This window comes from Neofelis nebulosa, chromosome 2 (assembly GCF_028018385.1).
Source record: "Neofelis nebulosa isolate mNeoNeb1 chromosome 2, mNeoNeb1.pri, whole genome shotgun sequence".
Taxonomy (NCBI): domain Eukaryota; kingdom Metazoa; phylum Chordata; class Mammalia; order Carnivora; family Felidae; genus Neofelis; species Neofelis nebulosa.
In genome coordinates this window covers 153,150,369-153,169,092 of record NC_080783.1, presented here as the reverse complement: position 1 = coordinate 153,169,092, position 18,724 = coordinate 153,150,369, and positions in this window count along the sequence as shown.

Genomic DNA, 18,724 nt, shown 5'->3' with positions numbered 1-18,724 from the left:
AGCCAATATGTACACCAAGAGTGTGCCTGCTCTGGCTTAGTGGCAGGGTGGTTTGTGGGTGGAGCGATGTGATGCTCTTGGCAGGGACCCTCCTCCCAGCCTTCCTTCCTGTACCTAGCTCACCTCAGGTTCCTGCTCAAGCAGCTCTGGAGAAGTCTAGGCCTCCAGAGAGCATGGTGCAAACGTCACTGATGCAGAGCGAAAGAGTCTACTATTAAATAACACATTTTTCATTTTGCTGCAATGACACATTTTTAATTTTGTACTCAGATAAAAAGAAATCATAAGTTTATGTTTACAATCTGGATTGCTTTCTGTCCATGTTAAAGGTTTGTCTCTCTATCCCAAATCCCCGATGTCTCAGTTCCTGTGTGATCCTACCTCTGCCTTCATTTTTGATGTTACTCAGCTCTTTTCTGCTCCTTATATTCTGTGTGTCAGTGTCTCATCTGCTCTGCTTTCTGACTGCAGTCCTATGTTTTGCATTAATCTGGATAACTCTTACTTGTCCTTGTCATCTCTTTAGAGAACTTCACCAAACCCCAAAATACACTTTAGGCCTTGTTTTACACTCTCGAGATGTACTCTTCTCTCGTAACGCTTTATCATGACTTCAGTTATCTGATTATTCATGAGATTATCTGCTTAATATCCAGCCCCCCCACCTCCCCGCATTAGACTCCAAGCTCCGTGTAGGAAAGTTTATATATGACTTATTCATCATTTTGTAACTGGCAACTAACAAAATAATTGAGAAATGATTGAGTGGCCAGTAAAGATTTGTTGAATGAATAAATGTTACAGCCAGAAGAGGCTTCCCATTAACTTCTCTTTCTCTCTCTCTTCTTAATTTGAGAGAGAGAGAGAGAGAGAGAGAGAGCAAGTGGGGAAGAGGGACAGAGGGAGATAGAGAGAATCTCAAGCAGGCTCCATGCTCAGCATAGAGCCTGACACGGGGCTTGAACCCATGACCCTGGGATCATGACCCGAGCCAAAATCAAGAATCGGACACTCAACCCACTGAGACACCCAGGTGCCCCATCTGTCTCTCTTTTTTTCATTGAGGTATAGTTGACACACCATGGTACATTAGTTTCAAGGGTACAACAAAGTGATTCTATAAGTTTATGTGTTATGCTATGCTTACCAAAAGTGTAGCTATCATTTGTCACCATACAGTGCCCACCAGCTTCTTGTTAAGGTCAAATACAAAGGCTGCATTTCAAACATGCTAGTATATGTTTCCAGTTCAAACCTCATGAACACTGGGTTGATGGTCTAACAACCAGATTTTTTTTGGGGGGGGGCGGGGTCATATATAATGGTCCTAGGAACTTGGATGGTGCTTTTATTAAAGTAACTTTCCTTGTATGGCAACATTTAATCCTTACACCAACCCTGTGAAGAATGTAAGAATGAATAATGGTATCATTTGTATCTTGCGCATGAGGAAACGAATAAATCGCTGAGAAGCTCTATCTTGCCTTGGCTTCTCAAGCTAACTCGTGACAGAACTAGAACAAGACCCACAATTTCTAGCCCAGTGGTAAGGTTTCTTTGGTTTGTTTTTTGTGTTTTTTTAAAAATTACATATATTGGAGTAGCTCAACTGGGAGCTTATTCTATGGACAGTTCCAAGAAACCAAATACATATAATACATTTAAATTAAAGTCTGCACCGTTGATTCATATCTCCACTTTAGCTTCTGGCTTATCTGAGTGAACAAATGCCTACTCTTCAGGAGGGTCTCTGGATATCCAGTGAAGCTGTCATTGTATAGACATCTTTACGTATATAGAAGTAGATTGTTATCTCTTCACAAATTTCACTGTGGCTATGCCAAACTGGCCTACGTGACAATAACAATTGGGAAATCTCATTAAACAGCTGCATTCCAAACTCTTGGACAGAAATAAGATTGAGGTGCCTCCTGTAAAACTACTCTGTTAAATGGAATTTCAGTAACCAAAAGGGTTAAAGAGGAAAATTATTCAGAGGAAACCTCGTTAAAGGAATTAGTAATGGGATATGGGAGCATGTTATCTTTAATTTGCGGGCGTGAATCCAAACTCAGTTATTAGTAACCAAAAATCTATTTCATGTGGGAATTTTAGAAGCTCTGGTGGAATAATTTAGGATGGAATCCGTCTGTTTAATGGATCATTGTGCACTGACATTTTTATTTTAAAAACAACATTTCCATGTGCATGTGTTTTTTTTTACTCCTTTTGCTTATTGCTGAACAGGTGCTTCTCATGACTTACTCTTCTGACATTGTTTCATGCTAAAGATCATCTGTTCGCAGTACATTGAAACTCCACTTTAAGACTGTTTGCTTCTGAAAATACTTTCATAATTAAAGCAAATCCTTTTTGGATCCCACCCAAGAGAATTTAATTGCTAAGACAGCAATTACTTATTATTTCACACAGTCTTATTTCAAGAAGATTCCAAAGTCTTGGGACTCCAAAGAGAGTTTTGTAAGAAAGTGCCATCAAACTCTCATAATGTTCTGGAAAGGCTGTATCATGTCAAGATAGAGGTGACTTTGAGCTCTCTTGTATCACTGGTCCATCCCCCAAAACATTCACTGTGAGGTGGGAAAAGGGTGCATTCCGCCAAAGTGAAGGTCAGAAAGAGCCTGGAGAAAAGTAAGGTAAGACCAAGAGAGTGCTGTTGGCATTGGCCTTGCCCTTGCCATCCTCAACAATATCTGTTTTAGTTGGAGGGCATTGAGGAATCCCTATACTGATGGCTCTGGGCCAAGTACAGAAGGAAATGAGTCAAAATTGTATGAGGTAATACATTAGAAAAATAATATGTTTATTTCCAGGCGTAGCTGATCTGAAAAATTACCATTGTAATTGGTTGTTTTACGAGTAATGTCAAAGAATAGACCAAGACAGGTTACAGGAGCTCAATGTTATTAATCCTTAAAAAAAATAGAGCATCTAGATTAAGCTGAAGGCATACTTGTGGAATTTGGAGCAGTTTGTAATGCCTTAAAAGCCACTCCCTCTGGTGCACCTGTTCACTGGTGAAATAGAGGACTTCACTTAGGAAAACAAGCACCTTCCACTAGCACTCAATATAGTTGTTTGAAAAAGTAATTGGAGAAAAACAAAGAGATTCTTGTTCAATCTGAAATTCAGAAGAAACTCTTGCCAGCTTTATGAATGATGGGAGTTCTACTCTCCATGTCAAAATCACTGGTCCTGTTGCTGATATCCATAAATTAAGCAGCTGGGTTTTTTTTTTTTTCCTTTCCTTTTTGCAATTAAGCACACAGTGCTCACAATGCACAATAGATCCCTTAGAAGTGCGTCTAATCTGTCTACTCCTATTAAAAAAAAATACTGGATACAGGATCATAAACAAAGAGTCAGTTACAGTACATCTGTACAAAGCTGGAGAGTTGAGTTCCAAGAGGATTTACATTGGGAAAATCCCCAAAGCAATAAAAAGAGACAAGCAGAAACGTGTCCACACTCCAAATAGTGAGGTAAAGCCTGCTCCCAAGCCAACATGCTCATTCAAAGGATTGGAAAGCTTATGTTTAATAAAACATAATTCAAATAGCCATGTTCACAATATCAAGGGTTGCTTATAACAACTATGCCAATGAGGAGGTGGGACTACTTAAAACTATTTTCTTTCTTTTTTTTTTTTTTAATTTTTTTTTTTAACGTTTATTTATTTTTGAGACAGAGAGAGACAGAGCATGAACGGGGGAGGGGCAGAGAGAGAGGGAGACACAGAATCGGAAACAGGCTCCAGGCTCTGAGCCATCTGCCCAGAGCCCGACGCGGGGCTCGAACTCACGGACCGCGAGATCGTGACCTGAGCTGAAGTCGGACGCTTAGCCGACTGAGCCACCCAGGTGCCCCTTAAAACTATTTTCTAAAGGAACTTGCTAATTTAAAATGTTCACCTTCTTGATCTACTGGCATCATGATCTGAAGACCATGTCAACCAGCTGAATGTTGATTTCCCCCACTCCTCGAAAGTCTCTGAACAGACCTTCAACTAAAGCTGTGAGACTCTGGCTCCTTCGTGATAATGATAGGCCTTAATCACCAAATTATTCCTTTAAATTTTAGAGTAGCAGGCACCATTAATATCCTCCTGCAGGTCTAACCACTTATTTAGGAAAGAACTTTACAGCAGTTGGAGTCGTCCGGGCTGGGACTTGTGGCACACTCTGGTTCACCTTCACCTCCGCATGACAGAACAGGCAGCAACCTGGAGCATTCACTGGGGGATGAGGCTTGGCTGTGTTTATAAGTAACACCTGTGTTTATCTGCGCTTAGAGGTGCCAGATACCCCTTTGTCAAAAATAGCAAAGCTTCCACCAACATACTAGTCGTTTCTGAGGAGGGCTTATGGTATCATTTTATTTTCCAAAGAATCTTTCTTTCTCCAGCTTTCTACATTTAGTTGGATCTGAATAGAATTAGAAGTGTTTAGAAATCATTCAGACTAGGGCTGAGTTTCTAAACCTAAGTGATAGAAATAACAATTTAAGAACGATAATCCTCTTAATTTATTATGGAAAGCGATTCCTTTCTTCTTTATCCTCATTTTCTCTCTTTCTTTATTTTTCCCTGAGCAATCATGCACATATTTTTGGAGGGCATTACAGCTCTAACCCATCCAGAAGCAGACACATTGAAATGCTTCACCATTGTGATTGCAGTTCAGGGTTTACTTTGGACCTTGAGCTCATTAGGGAAATATTTGACATCTCAACTCCAATTATTTAGTAGTCACCAAGCTGCAAAGGCCACACATAACTGCCTGCAACTGGTTATAATTGGAGAGGATCAGAAGAATGATAGCATAGGACTGCATTTCTCTTAATCTCCAAAGACAACAATACCTCAGGTCATGGTTCCTTTCCAAAGTATACTGAAAGGCTGGAAAACAATAGAGGCCCTTTCAGATGAGAAGCAACCAAAATATTTCTTTCTGCATAATAGAAATATAGAATCCTCTCAGAAAAGTTGTATAGATCTACAGTTGTCTTTTTCTTCCTCCCTCCCTCCCTCCCTCTCTTTCCTTCCTTCCTTCCTTCCTTCCTTCCTTCCTTCCTTCCTTCCTTCCTTCCTTCCTTCCTTTCTTTCTTTCTTTCTTTCTTTCTTTCTTTCTTTCTTTCTTTCTTTCTTTCTTTCTTTCTTTCTTTCTTTCTCTCTTTCTCTTTGTGTAGAAAGCATTCTTATTTTTTTTTTTTTTTCTGAAACATTCGGTTATTGAATAGCTCTCTGGTTCTTCCTCTCCTTTGTTCTCCCCTATCTCTTCCTTGTCCACGTTCCAGTCTTGATTCTGAGTCAGTCTGTCAAGGTGTTTCATTGTCAGTGGCAGATATCTGTTTCCCAAGGGTTTTGTTTGTGAAAAGAAACCATTTCTTCACTTATAATATTTCTCTAGAAAATTATTCTTTTCTTCTAGTGTCCTCAGTTGAACTATTGCTATCAACACATCAGCCTTCTTTATCTTCCTGGAGGTTTTATTTGATCAATACCTGCTTTACTTTCATGGAGGAATCCTCATGGTTTCTAAATATTTATTTTTGAGAGTGACAGAGAGAGAGAGAGAGACTGGAAGAGGGGCAGAGAGAGAGGGAGACACAGAATGCAAAGCAGGATCCAGGCTCTGAGCTGTCAGCCCAGAGCCTGACATGGGCCTTGAACTCACGAACCTCAAGATTATGAACTGAGCTGAAATTGACCCTAACGAACTGAGCCACCCAAGCACCCCCCCCCCCCCTTCATGGTTTCTATAGGTCTTGTGCAAAGGGTAATATTTATGTACAAAGAAATAGTTTTTCTTTATAAATATAGATCCTAATGAAAAAAAAAATTGATGTTTATTATTGAAAGAGAGAGAGAGAGTGCGCGCAGGGGAGAGGCAGAGAGAGAGACAGAGACACAGAATCCAAGGCAGGCTCTAGGCCCTGAGCTGTCATACAGAGCCCGACGTGTGGCTCGAACTCATGAGCCCTGAAATCATGACCTGAGCCAAAGTCAGACACTCAACTGACTGAGCTACCCAGGCGCCCCTAGATCTTAATTTTTTTTTTAAAAAGTATTCATTCTATATGATTTCAACTATATGGTATTTTGGAAAAGGCAAAAGTATGGATACAATAAAAATATCATGGCTGCCAGAGGTCAGCGGGTTGAAAGATGAATATACAGAGCACAGAGGATATTTAGGGCAGTGAAAATACTCCTCATGATATTGTAATGATGGATCTATGTCATTATACATTTGTCTAAACCCATTGGATATACAACACCAAGAGTGAACTCTTAGGTAAACTCTGGGCTTTGGGGGTGAGTATGATGTGTCAGTGTGGATTTGTCTTTGGTAAAAAAAAAAAAAAATACGATAGCGAATAGTGTTGATAATGAGGGAGACTATACAAGTGTGGGGGCAGGAGGTTACTGGAAAATCTCTGTACTTTTCTCATAATTTTATTGTAAACCTAAAACTGCTTTAAAAAATTAAGGCTTTAAGAAATTATTCACTACCAGTGTTTTGCTGTGTTTCTGTACTTTTTTCCTCCCAGCACAAAGATGTGTTTCCTTTCTTTTAAAACTGTAGTTTAAGAATTTCCCTAATTCTTTTTTTTTTTAATTTTTTAATATTTATTTACGTTTAAGATAGAGAGAGAGACAGAGACAGAGACAGAGTGTGAGAGTGAGCAGGTTTCAGGCTCTGAGCTGTCAGCACAGAGCCTGACGTGGGGCTTGAACTCATGGAGCAGAGCACAAGATCATGACCTGAGCCAAAGTCAGACACTTAACCAACTGAGCCACCCAGGTGCCCTTCCCTAATTCTTTTAAAAGAGAGTATATTGAACTCATATATATCACTCTACTTCTACAGTTAACCCCATTTGGCCAATCTATTTTCATATCCTCATTTTGAAACCTTATAATACAATGTAGTCGCTATAACGCCACTTATATACCTCTTCCCCTATTGTTGGATGTTAGGTTATTTCTGGTTTTCCAATATTAGGACAAATGCTGTGATAAACCAATTTTTAAACATGTTTTGCCTCTCACATTTAGGTGTATTTCCTTGAGTTCAAAGGCTACTTTCCCTAGCCTTGACACATATTACTAAATTACTTTTCAAAGCTCTGGGAAACGTATGCTATCAACCATGGTTTCATTTTCCATAATTGAAAGTGATTGGTTAAAGATAGTTTTGCTTTGGTTTACTTGATTTTTTTTTTTTTATTATTATCAATGGAAATCCCAAACAGTTTTAAGCAGCTTTGCTTTGTTTTCATTCGAGCTGTGTTTCCTCATTTCTGAGATGTTTTTACTCTCTGCTAATCTGTTTTTTGGGTTCTCAGTAATTCTCAGGTTTTTTATATGAGATATTTAGAGGATGATAACTATTTGAGAGGAATGATTTTTTAAAGAACAAAACCACATTTTTTTTAAGTGAAACATTTTTAAACCTGTAGAAACTTGACCTGTCATGGTTTGAGCAGACGTGGGTGAACACAGTGGATGGTTTCATGGCCTCAGCAGTGTTCTTAGAGGGAATAATTCTTAGGACTGTTGATAAATCTCCTATTTCTTGACATTGGAATGCAGATATATGAGAATATGTGGACAAACTTAGAGAAACTATATAAATTTAACCCCCCCCATCTTGAAATTGTTATTAAAATGCATTTTAAAATAATGCATGTTCCAAATAACTATCCTCTATTTTTTTCATACTCTATTTAAATATAGGGTGGTTCAGAAGGAGGTTCCAGAGAAGAGTCTGTGATAGGTGGTTTGTGGTTGCAGGAGCTGTTTCAGGATGAGCTATGCTATTATGCTGGCATCAGTCCTAGACCTGCCTTTGATATTTAGGTGATTATTTACCCACAGATACAATTATTGTTTATAAATGAATGATGTACCTTTAGCTGCCATTTCTGCTTCATTTGCTCCCTGTTAGAAGAGTATGGAGAATGGAACCTGAAGGAAGGAAGGGACACATGCTCTGTAAAATCATGTATGGTTGGCACCACGAGAAAGAGCCCCATAGGACTGAAAAGTCTAGTGCCGTTGTGAGAAGGCAGGGCTCTGCTGAGGACAAGCTGTTCCATACATTGCAAAAAGTGAAGATATCTTCTTGATTGCAGTGTTTGTGCATTAATGTGTTCAGTAGCCATTTCCACGAACTCTGAGAAGAACCTGGTAGAATAAATTCAAATGTGTGTTTTAGGAATACGAAACTTAATGAAACCTCTTAACCTTTCCCTCCTCCATCTTCTAGGATCAAACTAACCTGTTCTTGTTCTGGGCGATCTAGTTCTTCAAGAACCTGCTAGATGATTATAGTTAATTAGTTGAACAGGATTGTAGAATGGTATTAATGACTTATAATGACTGAATGTGATACACCCCCAGTCTCACCCAATAGCATAGTAGGTTTAACAAGAGTCTTTGATGCCTCAACTCAAGAATATGACTCATGGTGAAAATTTAAGGAACTGTGAAATACTGGTGATGGAGTATAGCGATGGTGGCAGTGTGGTCAGAATTTTGACAGAGGATTTATTCTAGTCTTTGAGAGTTTCTACAGAAGAAGTCACCTACTTATCTATTAAGCAATGATTTGCTTAATGTATACACATTTATATAGAGTTTCTCAGATCCCCTCCTCCTATATATATGCAAAAACTTACGTAGGCTAAAAATGCCTGTAAGAAAATTTAGTTGTAACTTTTTTATTCCAGTACATATAATTTTTAAAAAAGATTCTATTGTTAATTTACATTAAAATAGAACAATTCATTTATTCTCACTTCCATTCTAAGGCCAATTCTCCATCTCTATGGAAAAATAGATTTTTATTGAAGTGGGAAAAAATTGGTCATTCTGCCAATACCTAGCTGTATAATCTAGGCATGTCCTGTAATGTCTCAGCTTCAGTTGACCTATCTGCAAAAAAAGGATCAGTAGTACCTATCATAGAGGATTGTTTTGAGAATTATCAACATAGTAAATGTTATTACACTATCTACATTTTAATAGGCTGCTGATGGCATAATTGATGGTAGAACTGGAATGTGAGAATTGCAATTTAAAACAAAATAATTTGGGAGTTCTCACACATTGAATTCTTTTTTACTATTTGCTAGAAATAGTTACATTGAAGGTGCTAAGAACCATGAGGTTAGATTTGTTAAACATACTTAGTTGATGACCTCTAAAAGGTACATTTACTAAGTTTAAAGGATTGAAGGAATAGTTTTTGAGGGGATTTCATTTCTTGTATTGTGTTCACTGGAATATTATGAGTTTTTTTTCCTACTATCTCCCTGTCAAGAGAACTGACTTGTTAACAAATTTCAGGGGCAGCTGTGAAGACGAAAGCTGTCAGTAACTTCCCATTAAGTTCCAAGCTTCAGTCTAGCATGGAGAATGTGCTAGTCTCTGTGATGGATGATCCTCCCCAAATGCTGCATTTGAAATGGCTTTCTATTGTGAATGGTTAATCTTATTGAGTTTAAATTGAGACTTTCTCAGAATTCGCATATCATTTCAGTTTTGAAAGCTTATCCAACTATAGCTGAGATATTTAGGACTCAATTTTTAAAATCATACTTTTTACACTATTATGGGAAGAGGTGTTTGTATAAGGCAGTATTTTCTCATTTCTCATTTTGCAGAAAAACAAATTATTAATGGGATTTTAGATGAGGGCTCTCTACCAGATCAGTGAATCGACTTTGAGGACAGAATTATTTCATTGTAAACCCTTGAAATAATGCCCCAAATAAGTGGAAATTTAATATTCCACTTTAATTGATTATTGTAGGTGTGGGCCTCCTTAATTGTTTCGGTTAACCATTTGGCATTAAAAACAATCTCTGCAAAGAGCTGGGTTTTTTTTCAGGGAATTGGTCCTCATTTGAAATTACATCAGTGGGATATTCCTGACATAAAATTGTGAAGTTTTTCTGTCATAGCTGTGGTTTAAAGAGTGAAACTTTTCATATACTGGATGGTTTGCTGTGGTCTGATTCTGTTCACCAGGTCCATGGAGTTACAGTCTTTTTATTTGAGTGCAACGAGCTCATCATTCGGGTCTTTTGGAACTTAACTGGTAGAAGAGGTGGGTACGGCTCTGGTAGTGAGTGCCCTTTATAGGCAAGTTCTTAATAACCACCTAGAGGTCAGCTATTTCCCTATAGCATACGGTGGAATTCAAGGTTTTCTAGATAATATTTGCTTAAGTGGGTAGATGAAATGATAGAACTTACTGGAGATGATCCCACAACTCTTGAGATTTAATACTGGGTAGAAATACATGATGGTTGAAGTGTGGGGCTTTGCACTCATCAGGCTTTGGTACAACCTTGCCTCCATCACTCAGTCACTGAATGTCTTTGGGCAAATGGCTTACCATTCTCCATCTTTGTTTTCATGTTTACAAAATAGAAACGATAATTCCTACCAATGAATATTTTAGAATTAAATAAATTCACATAAAGTGCCTAGTAGAATCCTAAACTATATTGACATGCAATAAACTGAAGTTTCTTTTTGTATATATTTTCTTAGGTAAACTTTTTTCCTCGTTTAATAATTCTCTTCCTTTTCCCCACTATTACGGACTGCTAGAAAGAATGCTATTTGGGGTATAATAGAAAATCTTTCTCAGATTTTCCTCCCACAGAGAACAAAGAATATAGCAAAAGGACCTCTATTCTTGGGCCATCATTATCCTCAGTGCCTGACTGACGTGGAGCAAATGCATGGCCATATTTGAATGCCCCGCTATTTCCTACAGCAGCAGTCAAGGTCAGAATGATACTATTGGCCATCAAAAAGTATAATCTGTTGGATCTTGAAAGGCTTTAGCTAGAAATTCTTCCCCTTCTCATATGCACCATCCTAAAGGCCAGTCTCAAAGCTTTTTAGTTTCTCTTTAGACTTTTATTTTTGGTCCTGCATGCTGTAAGTGTGCCTTGCCTTGAACTATTTGAGTTTCATTGTTTACTTTCTTCTTCTTTGGAGTGTATTTCAAGCATGTTATTCTTAGTGGTCCTTTGTTAAAGCTCTCAGAGGCCTTCACACTCTAAGACAACAATGAATTAAAAGTTAATGTGTTATTATTTTTTGCTTGCTGTAATTCCATCTTAGTATTTGAAATGGCTTCACCCAGGAGTGCAAGGCTTTCAAATACCTGACTCTAAACCTGCCATAACACTTCAAATGTCTCTCAAAATTTACAAAGATCCCTAAAGGAACCAGCAGAATGATTTCCCCAATGTTACAGAGTTTGAACCCTAAAGATTTTAACCCCTGAAAAGTTGTACAGGTAAAGCATAGACAGAATGGTAAATGTTGAACTTTCCTGGCACAATAACGTCATTTGACAAATGATGACTTCTCCTAGATTACTTACATACCTCCTTCATTTTAGTTTTAGTAAACTTTAACTTCCTTATCCTTCTTTCTTCAGAAAAAATAAATATTCCTTCTTTAAAATTTATCTCCAGCTACATGTGACACTAAAGAATGACTAATTTTTAAAAACTTATAAAAAGTAATGATTATCATTTTCCTTCTAGTCTGTATATAGCCAGTAGCCAAATAATTGGTGTTGAAGAGATATCTAAACTCAATGCGATACACTAGGTATAATCAGAGCTAAAACAATATAACTCAGTCTTAAATTATTTATTTATATATTTTTTAATTTATAAGTTAAATTAATGCCCTTAATAATGCTACCTCTTGATTCAGTTTCTTGGATGATTGCTACTTATTACTGATCAGTTTCATTGTCTACTCAATATTTAAAACCTGTGCTTGGGACACCTGGGTGGCTTACTGGGTTGAGTGTCTGACTTCGGCTCGGGTCCTGATCTTGTGTTTCATGGGTTTGAGCCCTACCTCAGGTTCTCTGCTGTTGGCGTGGAGCCTGCTTCAGGTCCTCTGTTGCCCACTCTCTCTGTCCCTCCCCCACTCACATGTGTGTGCTCTCTCTCTCTCTTGAAAAATTAAAACCCGTGCTCAAAATTCTGTTGATGGATTTATCCTGTGTTGTTATGGATTGACAGAAGGGACGATGAGACCCAGGGTATCCAGTTACCACAATGTTCTTGGCAAGGCAGGAACTGTATGCATGGCCATGCATGAGAGCATGCCTTTTGTGTATCAGTTTCACTGATGGATATTTCGATTTCATTCTCAGGGCTTTCATATTGAAATTTAGATCTTGAGTACCAGAAGGAGTTTCAAAGGTACATTTGTGAAATACTTAGGAATTATTGGATTAAGTTAATTTCTGGATTCAATATTGTGCATTTTGCTAAAAGAATCTATATCCACAACATTGACTACTTCACAACGAAGGGATTGTAAATTATGAATAAATCAATTTCATCTCATAGCATTTTACCTTACAGAAAACTATTCCAGGTTGGACTATTATAGCATGTTTACATTATAGGGCTTTCAATTCTAATGGAAGATGGTTCAGATATTGTGGATAATTAATTCTAGATACTGCAAAGTTAGAGATTTTTTTTTTTTTTTTGAGAGGGAGAGAGAGAGAGACAGCGTGCAGAAGAGGGGCAGAGGGAGAGGGAGAGAGAGAATCTCAAGCAGGCTCCACACCCAGCAAAGAGCCCGAGGAGGGGCTTGATTTCATAAGCGTGAGATCATGACCTGAGCTGAAATCAAGAGTCAGTCTCTTAACAGACTCTTAACATCCAGTCACCCCAAGATTTGTTTCAATGTTAAAAAAAAACTCAGAAAAGGGGAAGAAGAGAATTTGTTGTGACTGTGGAGGAGGGTGGAGAGTTGGATTAAATTGTAACTGGTTATAATTGTAACTAATTGTAACTGATCTACTTGTGGTCAGTGCAAGGCAACTGTGATTAATTCTTTGCTCTCTTCTATAATTGGGTGCCTTCCCCACTCCACTTTATTTCCAGATCTAGACCAAAATGTTCTAATGAATCTTCTTTTTATATTATGTAACTATTAGCATACACCCTTTCAATGGAGTTTTATAAAGGTCTATAAATTGCAACCATCGGTATTGGAATATTAATTATTCATTCACTTAAGTAGTTACCTTAAATGCATCCCCCTCCTAGTTTTCTTTATTGAAGTGTTCAGGTCTGTCTTGGTATGGAAATTTAAGTGGTAATTTTGCTTAATTTTGTACAATAGAATACGGTATAGGTAGAGTCAGTAGACCAGAGACCAAGAATCTTTGAACAAAGAAATTTGCAAATAATGTTTCGTTTTGTTTAGGTTGTTTTAGAGAGCAAAGAAAGGGAATAGTGATACTTGAAAACATTACTAAATAATAGTTTTATGCAATCTTATGAAGAGTTGGGAAAACAGTTGTATACTCCAAAGGGTTGTTTACATAAGATTGTTAGTTGGTCTGTTGTTTTTTTTTTTTTTTCCTTCAGTGGTTATATATTCCACTACACTTTATAAATGAAACAAAACACTTAGAGACAGACATAAGGGAAAAAGCATCGCTCTCAGCTTTTACAGCACTTTCTAGTTTGAGACTTTTTTCTCTACTCAGACATTGGTCATTTGAGATCTCTGCCAGGTAAGTAAATTAATTGAGTATAAATGTATAAAGCTTTTCTATCACCTCTTGAAAATAATGAAACTCTAGAAGACAATAGAACTTGCAGCAGTAACAGCAAAATGGCTTACTAAAGTGAATTAGAAGGTTGCACCAGATTTCATCTAGCTCTTTAACATATGTTTATCTATCCAGCTATCTATTTATCTATCTAATGTGTGTGTTTACACACAATGCATAAATGTTATGCAAAATGTATATAGAAGCAGATGCCTTACGAAGATTAAATGTTATTTTTTATATGTCTCTAAAGTCTGTGTCTCATATTAATACAATGGATTGTCAGATTTTTCCATTGTTCCACTTCAAAGCATGCAATTATATTGCCTTAATTGGAAGCACTGATGTGTTTTCACCAAGGATGTTTATTTGTATTCTGACTACTGAGATATAAATATGGGACCATTTGCTATTTTTAGTTTTCCACTAACATTTTTTTTTTAACTTTTTATCTTTATAAACAGACACGTTGAGTTTATTGTCAGTTCAAAACTCTGAATTTGTAGTGGATTCACATAAAGAAAATCTTACTGTTTGTCATACTGAAATGAATCTTTATTCAAGGGTCGTGATAATACATAGCAGAAAGTATAACAGACAAATCCAGGGACTTGCTGACTTATGTATTACCATAAATCCAACTGGCATGGATTTTATCCAAGAAGATTTGGTGTCCATTTGACCAGAATATCCTTAAATATGTTGTTATCTCTCATCAGTTTGGTCAGCATGGACTTAAAACACTTTTTGATGTCACATGTTGCTAGTGAAAATAGTTTCCTCCAGAACTTTTTGAGGATATAATCTCTGCAGGGATTTGAGTGGAACAAAATTTTCATTTTGTCAGGTAATATAAGTATTAAATTACACTAATTCTTACTAAATAGAAAGTACAGATTTTCTTTAACCTTGGGTATGACAGCAGGGCTCTGTTGATCAATGCTGCATAGATTCTGCCTTTTCCCATATCTGTGACCTTATGGAGCCTGAACTTATTAATTAGTTGGCCTGAAATTATCTTTGCTGTAGACTAAAGTATCAAGTCTGGAAATGCCATTTTTAGCGCTGTGTTCCAGATGCCATTTCAAGTACTTTGTAGGTATAAACCTATTTAATCTTCGTAATTTACACAATGCACATTTGATTGGTTTCCTTATTTTACAGTCGAGGTAGCTGAGGCAAAGGGAGGTGAAGGTATTATGTGCTCTTATAGTATCGAGGCTACTGTTCTCTAATGAAAATATTACCACAAATTGTTAATATATATTGACAACTCATTAAGAGACCATGCCAGTGCTAACATTTCATTTATTTTTTCACAATATTTTTTTCAAAGCTAAGAAAAGAATCAATGCCTACCAGTACATCATCTAAATGGGAGTGCAGCCAAAAGAGCTTCTTAAAAACATAGATAATAATGAAACGATAATAATTTGTTCACATATTTGTTCATTCATTCAACAAATATTCAACAAATATATTTAAAAAAACAAATATAAATTATTTATTTTGGGGGCACCTGGGTGGCTCAGTCGGTTAAGCATCTGACTTTGGCTCAGGTATGACCTCACAGTTTATGGGTTCGAGCCCCATGTGAGGCTCTGTGCTGACAGCTCAGAGCCTGGAACCTGCTTCGGATTCTGTGTCTCCCTCTCTCTCTGCCCCTCCCTGCTCACACTCTATCTCTCTCTCTATCTCTCTCTTAAATATAAATAAGCATTAAAAATTCTTGAAAAAAATATTTATTTTGTATCTACTGTGCACCAGCTACTTTTCTGGATGTATATAAAAGATACAAAGATCTTCAGGTAGACTATATTATAATACCAAATAAATAAGATCATTACATATTGTGGTGTGTGTTCAGGAAAAAAAAAAAAAACAGAGAGATGCTGGAATAAAAAATATTAAGGACTTCCTTCAGATAAGGATAGTCAGAAAAAGCTACTCTAAGGGGATAACATTTTAATGAGACCTAAGGACAAGATAGTCATAAGAAGAGCCAAGAGAAACATATCAGCAAACGTTTGGGGAAAGTAAGAACTCAGAATGTTCCACTTAGGGAAGACCAATATGGCAGGAACACAGCCGTGAGCAAAGGTTCTACATCTACAAGGAAGCTCAGAGGGTGAAGCAGCTGTATCTTGCAACAGTAGTGGAGGCAGCTTGATTCAGTACTTGGTCAACTACATGACTGGATCCATCAGCACAACAAAACCTCAATGGCATTGATTTTGTTCTTGGTTCTTGTCAGTGGCAGGAATGAAGACTTACCAGATACGTCTTCTGTGGTAGTCCCAGTTCTGGATATTTTACGTATTTTTTTTCCTCATTTGATTCTTACAATCCTATAAATACAGTGCACCTAGTGGTGCCTGGATGATTAAGCGTCCAACTTCAGCTCAGGTCATGATCTCACAGTTTGTGAGTTGGAGCCCCACATTAGGCTCTGTGCTGATAACTGAGAGCCTGGAACCTATTTGGATTCTGTGTCTCCCTCTCTCTGCCCCTCCCCTGCTCATGCTCTCTCTCTCAAAGAATAAATAAAACATTGAAAAAATTTTTAAAAAAGAAATAAAATGCACCTATAGTTACTTAGGTAAACAAACAAGCAAAAACCATCCAGCATAGTTAAGTAACTTACCTAAGGTTACATGGCCATGAGAGAATAATAGAGTCTAGACTGACTCAACCTCAAACTTGAAGTCCTTCTACTATGCTGAGTTTCTTCCCTGTGATAGTGACAAGGCAGAATGGAGAGGATGATCAAATGATCCCCCCAAAAGTATCTGATACAGAGGAGCCAGAAAGTTTCAAGAGGCTGTGTTGGCTCCCTAGCAGAGATTTGTTGGACACTGGAGAGGTGGGGACTGTATTAGACATTTGTGGAAAGGAGACACCGAGACTTAGAAAGCAGGAGTCAGAACTTCTTTGGATGCAAGTGGAGGTTTGGAGAGGACAGTCCCTTTGCTTATTTCCCTGGGGCATATGTCCCTGGACAGTGTTTGTTAGCAACCATGGGGAGGAGTGACAGGTAGAAATGGGGTATTATCAGTGCAGTTTCAATCAGACTAGTCTAGGTCTCAGCCTGAATTTCATGTGTCTACTTTTGACCATGCAAAGCTATGACTGACATGGATACAGCACAAGGCTCAGAGCGTGGTATAAGACTATGACATTGGTCTGTGTGTAATGATATTCCGAATAGATCTAAAGAATTAAATGGGGATTTCTACTTGCTTTGGGACTAAAATGATGGAAGCTTTGTAGTTTCCCCTTGGTATTAACATAATCTCCCCTTTTGTATTCAAGTTACATATTCATTATTATTTTTTAAAAGTAGGACCACTGCTTTCTCTCTCCTGAAATCTGAGCACCGATATCATATTGTACTAGTTGTTTCATGGGAAAAGATGGATTACAAGACTGTGAATTCAAATGGTGGCCGGTTGCCGTTTTTTAAATCACCAGGATCCCAAATATTAATTTCACATGTGCACATCTTAAGCCATAATTAAGTTGAACAGCAATCTGGTGGGAGATTCCAACTTGTAGTGCACAGACCTTATTCTCAGACTCCTCAGGGATGCTATATTTTACTTTTCCTATTCAACATTTTTTATTTGATATATTTCTTTTGGATTATATTTTCCCATGAAGTTATTCTAATTCAGGAGCTTTGTTCTTTATGGAAATAGGTTATACACTTTTGGGCCAGTCTAATAGGAAGAAAAAAGTTGTGTAGAGAAGCAGAGTAAGAGGTACAACGAGACTTTTGTTTGTTTGTTTTTTGTTTTGTTTTGTTTTGTTTTGTTTTTTAAACGAAGTTCCTGGCTGGTGGAATACTGTGTGGGTTTATTTTCTTGATTCTTGTTAACTGATGGAGTCCTAATAGAAGAAAAGAGAGAACTAGAAAGAGAAAGAAAATTTGTGTCATATTTCTATATTTTTTTTAAAAAACAAGTGTTTGTGGAGCTGTGAAGTGAAAAAGCTCTTCAGGCAACTACAGTTTCCTGGGGCATTGGCAAAGGAAGACAGCAGGTGAAGATGGTTTAGGATTTGGGATGAGCATGTCATCAAAACCTTCAAGTAGCCCAGCCACATCTAGTAACATCTGAGAGATTTCTAAATACAAAGTCATGAGATCTGCATGCAAAAATCAGATTCAATAGGAACGATAGCTGGCGGGGCGGGGGGTGCACAACATAGAAATCCATTCAATTTTTAAAGCTTTCCTCCAGATTCTGAGGCAGAGAAGGTTTATGAATTACTGAGTGGAGGACTACAGTGTCTTTCCCTCATTAGGGAATCCTCTGTTTTTGTCACTCAGCTCTCCCATAAAAGACAGAGACCATGGTCCACCTTGTAGATGAGAGGTTGTTCAGGCACTGAAGAGGGTAAATCCTTTTTTCTACTAGGACTTCTTTGTGGATTTCTCTTTCTTCTCCTCCTTCATTTTTCTTCTTTTTGCCTTCCTGACTTCATCCTGGTTATTTTTGAAGACCGTAAAAGGGATTTTGTTCTATGGGAGATTATAGAAATATTGTGAAATTTGGGTAGAAAATGTACCATGTAGACCAACCTAAGACTTATTTTTAAAAATAAAAATGTATTCTTGTGAGGTGATTCTTTTATTCCCTCACCGAATTTATCCCACAAAAGCCTGGTCTGTTCATATCCTTTTTGGCCTAGGTGGGTAGGGTGAGCCTGTCCCTTGTCTCTAGTTGACAGATAATATACCACGAGCCAACTCCTGTCACTCTGCTTCTCTTCACTTGAAGCCCAACATTTCTGGACCTTCCAAATCCTAAATACTAATGTCTACTGCTTTCAGAGAGCCACTGCACTGAGGTTGATAATTTTAGCACCAGCCTAATACCTTTCCTGTCTATACCATCTCCTACTGTGGATCTCACCAATTCTACCATCACTTGTCCACCTGACACTACCCTTGTGTTTCAGTCCCTTCCAAGAGTCTACTCTTTTCTGTTTAGTCCCTGTGGTTATAATCACATTCTGGACTTCATTATCTCATTGATATGGAAGCTTTTGCCATCTCTAAATACAGCCTATTC